Source organism: Mauremys reevesii, linkage group 13 (genome assembly GCF_016161935.1).
Source record: "Mauremys reevesii isolate NIE-2019 linkage group 13, ASM1616193v1, whole genome shotgun sequence".
NCBI lineage: Eukaryota > Metazoa > Chordata > Testudines > Geoemydidae > Mauremys > Mauremys reevesii.
In genome coordinates, this window is record NC_052635.1 from 8,702,574 (window position 1) to 8,708,674 (window position 6,101).

At 46.3% G+C, this 6,101-nt stretch overlaps 2 protein-coding genes across 2 annotated transcripts in view; both read left to right on the forward strand.

Moving 5' to 3' along the window:
* LOC120379924 (maestro heat-like repeat-containing protein family member 2A) overlaps window positions 1–6,101 on the forward strand; it is a 270,114-nt gene that overhangs the window by 113,086 nt on the left and 150,927 nt on the right. The gene's annotated exons all lie outside the window — the stretch shown is intronic.
* Window positions 1–6,101, forward strand: part of LOC120380267 (maestro heat-like repeat-containing protein family member 2B) — a 132,100-nt gene that overhangs the window by 79,044 nt on the left and 46,955 nt on the right. The window lies entirely within an intron of this gene.

Sequence of the window (6,101 nt, forward strand, 5' to 3'; positions counted from 1 at the left end):
GCAGTGCAGACAGACCCACTTAGTACCCCATAGAGTTCATGATCTGACACCATCCTATTACACTCTATCATAGAAGACAAAAAAACCAAAGGCCATCCTTCCCCCAGAAGTTTACCCACAAAAAGATATGATCCAGAGACTTCTTGTAATAACTGGGACTACAAATGTATCGTGATGGTAAGATCAGTTGTGAAAGTTCTGGGGAAATTCATAAAATGTCACCATAATTTCTATTAACCAATGTTAATGGGAAAAGGTGCAAGAAAACCAGAAAGAGAAACGGGATTAGTTTCTACTAAAAGGCCACATTGACAGTATCCAAGAACTGTTAAAATTCTATTTGTTAAAAACAGATGATGTGGCGAAAGAAGTTAATGAACCAAAATGGGAGTGTCAAATATTAGGTGTAATTGGTGGACACAATATGGAGGGGATGGTCTATTCCACCCATCATTCACGTTTTAAAAACAAAAAGAACAGAAAAAAAGTTCCTGGAGCGAGCTTCACCATCATGCCAGTCCCCCAACCATTTCCTAGTACCCCAGACCATATTTGTTCTAATGCTGATGGATGTCCTGACCAGCTCACACCAGAGAGAGAAATTCAGATGACGTTGCTATCCCCACCCGCTCTAACTGTATTCCACGTAATGCCTGAGATAAAACGGGATCATATGTGGATAACTTTGTGGTATGTGTTTTTTATCAGTTTAACAAAATAAATAATACAAATATTGCTGTCACAGCTGCAGAATTTCACTACCTGAGTATGTTAGAGGGGCTTCTACAGTTGGAGCTGTGGGTCATGTGAACAGCAGCACAAATACAGCTCTCATGTGAATTGGCCTCTTATGGCAGGGCTGCATAAGAGGCCAATGCTGAATGCTGCAGATTCTGTAGTCCCACTGCCTGGTAGAGGGGGAACTGTTTGCTATTCTTTCTGGAATTCTTCAGCACCGGGGATGCTGGTATCTGTGTGTGTCATGCTGCTGAGTTAGAATAAACGCCATGTCACACGGATGGGTGGGCTAGAGAGACAGAGCTCACCGCTGGCATGGAGAGGGGATGAGGTGTCACTGCAGGCCTCAAAATGTCTGAGCCTCAGAGTGATGGACAAAGAGGGGGAAGATTAAGAGTCCACCACCTAACTCGCTGGCAGCTCCCAATCCAGTGAACAAGCTCACAAAAAAGAGCCAGGTGGTTGGGGGAAAATAATATGGATTCAAAACTGTGTAAGATGCCAGATCCCCAACTCGTGTAAATCGGCCATAGCTCAATTGAAATCAGAGGGCCAGACCTTTAGCTGGCATAACTACCCCTAGCTAGTGAATGGAACTGTGTGGAGTCAAGGTCTGATGTTCTGGACCTGCTCTGCATGAAGCCAGACAGGACTCTGGGTAGCGTAACTCCCCTCAGGGCACGCTGTCCTGGGCAAAAACTCCTGTTCACACTGCACACTTCCCCTTCGTGGGGGAAGCCAGAGAGCCCAGCAGCCCAACTCTGCAGTCAGACGTGACTCTCAGCCAGCGATGTGAAGCAGAAGGGTTTACTGGTAGACAGGTACACAGTTAGAACAGAGATTGGTTGCACAAAAGGCAGTGACTTTCAGCAAAATCTGTCTTGGGGAGACCCTGGGCCAGAGGTCCTGGACTCCCCGCTCTTCCAGTCCTCCACCGCAGACAGCCCCAGATCCCTCTGCCTGGCCTCTGACACACCCATTGCTTCTTCTCCAGTCTTTGTCCTGCTTCCCTGGCAATGTGTGACCTGGTCACATCCCCCTCCTGGTATTCAGGTTATGAATGGCATTGGCCATCACCTACATGCAGACCGCTGAGCAGCCTCAGCTGCCCTGAGAGCTGGGCAAAAGTCACACATCCAGTTCCAGTTCTCACCACCTTGGCATTGGTGCACCACATAGGGAAACTGAGGTACACACAGTATTAGTATAGAGCAGTAAGACTAACATGCAACATAGCAAGTTGAATAAAACCCCACTTAATCACAATCTTTATCAATTTACACCTACTCAGGGCATGGCCCTAAGTCAGGGATGGGCAAAACAACCAGCCAGCCAGCCAGGTGTTTTAAACCAGCCCTCGAGCTCCCGCTGTGGAGTGGAGTCTGGGGCTTGCCCCGCTTCAGCTCTGCGGCACTCCAGCTAGGGAGCAGTATTGGGGGCTGCTCCACGCAGCTCCTGAAAGCCACGGCATGGGCCTCCTCCAGTTCCTATGCGCTCCAATGGCACCCTCTATAACTGCAATGGGAGCAGTAGGTGAGGTGTCTGTGGACGGGGCAGCATGCAGAGACACCTGGCTGCGCCTCCACATAGGAGCAGGAGTAGGAACATGCCACTGTTTCCGGGACCCACTTGAGGTAAGCACATCCTGGAGCCTGCAGCCCTGAGCCTGTCCCCATGCCCCAACCCCCTGCCCCAGCCCTGATCCCCCTCCCACCCTCCAAACTCCTTGGTCCCAGCCCAGAGCACCCTCCTACACCCCAAACTACTCATCCTCAGCAACATGCCAGAGCCTGCACCCTCAGCCAGAGCCCTCACCCTCTCCTGTACCCCAAGCCCAATTTTGTGAGCATTCATGGCCTCCCATACAATTTCTATTCCCAGATGTGGCTCTCGGGCCAAAAAATTTGCCCACCCCTGCCCTAAGTGTTCAGTCTTTGCCTCTGGGTATTTCTTAGTGACCAACATGAAGCAGCCATGGCAGCCTGAGCTGTGGATTCCTTTGGTAGCTGCATCCCAAGTGCTGCTGGTGCAATGTAGGAGAAAAACAAAATCCCTGCTCCCCCAGAGAAGGACAGTATTGAAGAAACAGGCTATTCCGGGCCAGCTGGGGTTCTGATGCCACTAGGCTCTGAGCTATAGTATGTCACATGTCTGTGCGACAAATATGTACTTCATTCTACAAACACCTTGGGAAACACTTTGGTCCTCAGCCCTTGGGTTTTTTTTAGCCAAGAGTCTTTCTAGGGATTCTGCCATCGTGTGAGATACAGGTTAGATACTGTTCCCCTCTGTGGGGTTAGTGTCAGGTAGGGCAGGGTGTCATGGTGGTTTGCTCCTGAGCTGATATCAGGGTGGGGCTCACATCCCTGGAGACCAGATTCAGATATTTAGCCCCAGAGCAGGGACATCCTGGGCTGTGACCGTGTTTCAGTCCTACACCAGCCAGGAACAGATCAAGAACCGGGGAGGGGGTTCAGTCCTTGATCCCAGTTAGTCCTTTGTCTCTCAGCCAAAGCTGCCCGAGGAGGGGAGCAGGGAGCACCCATCTGTGGAGTGGCTCTCTGTCTCCTACGAACTGCAGAGAGGCCCAGCAACTCAGGACATCCAGCAAAGGTACCTGGCAACAGCTGCTGGATAATTCATTGATGAGTGATAGATAGATAGATAGATAGATAGATAGATAGATAGATAGATAGATAGATAGATAGATAATGACCAATGAATCCTAGCACTGGAGGATCAAATGCATCAGAAAGTGGGAAAAATTCTACAAAGACCAACACAGTACATTTTACTCTTTCAATTTAATATTTTACTCTATTATAGCATATCAATACAGAAGGCATATTTAATAACAGAAATATGAATTGTAATTGGAACTATTACAGACTTTTGCTCTCACTTTAGTCAAACATCTACAGCCTTTCAGATTTTTTTTTTCAACAGAAAATCTTGACTTTTTATAGAAGTTCCAAAAATCCCCAATTTGGTGGGATTTTTTTGTTAACTGAGAAACAAATATTTTCAGCTAAAATGTGCTGAATACTGGACAATTTCATCTGACATCCCCTTCCCCCACATTGGGTTTGATATTAAGCAATTTTTCATAGAAAGGCTCAGCTGTCCTCTCTAGCCCTCTCTCTAAACTGAGGCAAAGGGAGTGGACGTGACTGGCTCAAGGTCACACTGCCAATCAGTGGCAGAGTCAAGAACAAAACCCAGGTCTCCGGACGGCCACTGACCCACACAACCCTGACATAAAATCACAGAGGGATACGATATAACACAGCAGTAACTGTGGTGTTTCTAGCCCATCAGTACACACAGATGGAAATACAGAGGTGGGATCTGGTGCCATAACTCAATTTGTAACTGGGCCGCAGGCCATCTATATGGTGTTAAGGTGGAATCATCACAGACAAGCTACCCCTACGGATGCTGTGTGAGTCTATGGGCCATTTCCCTGGCAAGTGAGAATCAGTCTGTGCTGGCATTTGAGTTCTTTAGTTTCATGCCTAAGTTGTGAGCCTGTTGCTTGTAGGAAGAGAGAAACTACCTGTGCCAGAATTGTGGGATTTGTGTTGTATGTTCTTCCAGCCTTGACAATGGATTGTCTCAAGTGACAGCTTGGCCAGATCCTCTGATGGCATAAAGTGAAACAGTCCCATTGACCTGTAACAGCCAGTCCAGTTTGCACTAGTGTGATAATGCACATGACCAGGGCTCTGATTGTTGGCAGTGAGGAGCTCTACCTACTCCAGGATTTCTGAATTTGCCCGCTGCTGACGTTGATAGTAAAAATAATTACTCGAATGCTATCTTTGTGCCTGGCTGTGTACAGTATGCATACAGTAAATAAAAGTAGAGTGTATGATTGAATAGGAATATAAATATGACCATTCCTTGTTCTATCACATACTCTCACTGTGGCAGACAGGTTTCTGTTTGATTGTGAATTATGAGAGAGGGAGAGAGAGAGAGAGAGAGACATTTAACTTTTTACATTAATGTAAGCCTCTGTTAACTACATTGACTGAAGTGGTGTTTGTCTAGATATTTGCCAGTAAATACCCCAGTGTTCATAAGTAGATTGTGTGCTATATTCTCATGGAGCGAATAATGACATCAGTTGATCATATTTATAAAGAAACACAGATTCAAAGGAGAAAGATGAACATTTAATTTTAGGAGAATGGACTCAATCCCATCATTTCCCACATGTCCATAGCCGAATCTGCTCTCCGAGGCTTTGAGGCCAGCTCTGATCTCACCTCTGGAGTACACCACTCTGACAACCTGTCCTAGTTAACCCTATCCCCAAAGAGGAGGAACATGGCCTGCACTGGATCTCACACGATGGCAGCATCCCTGCAAAGATATAAACAAGCCAGGGCTGCAGGTCAAAGGATGTCCCTAGGTATTTTTAGCACAGACATGTGACCTACAATAGCTCAGAGCCCAGTGGCACCAGAACCTCAGTTGGCCTACAAGAGCCTGTTCTTTCATTAACCCCATGTAATTACCTCTAGGGGATGCAGAGAGGGTTTTTTTGGGTGAGGGGCAAAGGTCTTGTGATGCATCCACCAGAGAACCCAACAACTGAGGCTTCCATGGGTGTTCAAAGCTGGTCATTAGGAGGTACCCCGGGGCAAACACTAAAAACTAAGGGCCAGACCATGAGCTGGTGTAAACTGACACAGTTCTGTTGACTTCAGAGTAGGTAGGGATATTGTTGCTCACTAAGTATCTGGCCTTAAGAAAGAAAGAAAGAAAGAAAGAAAGAAAGAAAGAAAGAAAGAAAGAAAGATGTCAGGCCATTCATCTTAATAGAAGCTGATGATTGGATACAGAAAATCTTAGCAACACTGAAATCCAAACTTCAATCTGTAGAGGGAAAGAAGTGCTCCTTAACCATTAAAAGTTCCACTCTTGTAATTAAGGACTAAGAATGTGCAGACAGGTTTGGAACTTCTCTCTCATCCTTGGTTTCAATTCACACACAAAGAATATGGATTTAAAATGTGTAATGGGCCAGTTTCTCAGCTGGTGAAAATCATTTTTGGACAGAGGAAAGATTGAACAGGAAATTTACGTTTCATCACAGGGACCATTCAAGCCTCATGTCCATTAAAATTCAGCAAGGATGTTTTCTAGCACAAGAATTTGAATTATAAAGAGGGGGAGGAAAACACTTGCCCCCACTCCTCCTCCCATCTCTCTGCTCATGACATCAATGAATATCTGAAGGACACTGAAAGAAGGGGAGAATGTTCTAGACTGAAAGGAGACCCAGGGTGTGAAATTTACTGCAGCATGTGGTGACAGAATTGCCTTTGTTTTGAATTCTGCTAGCTCATTAAGTT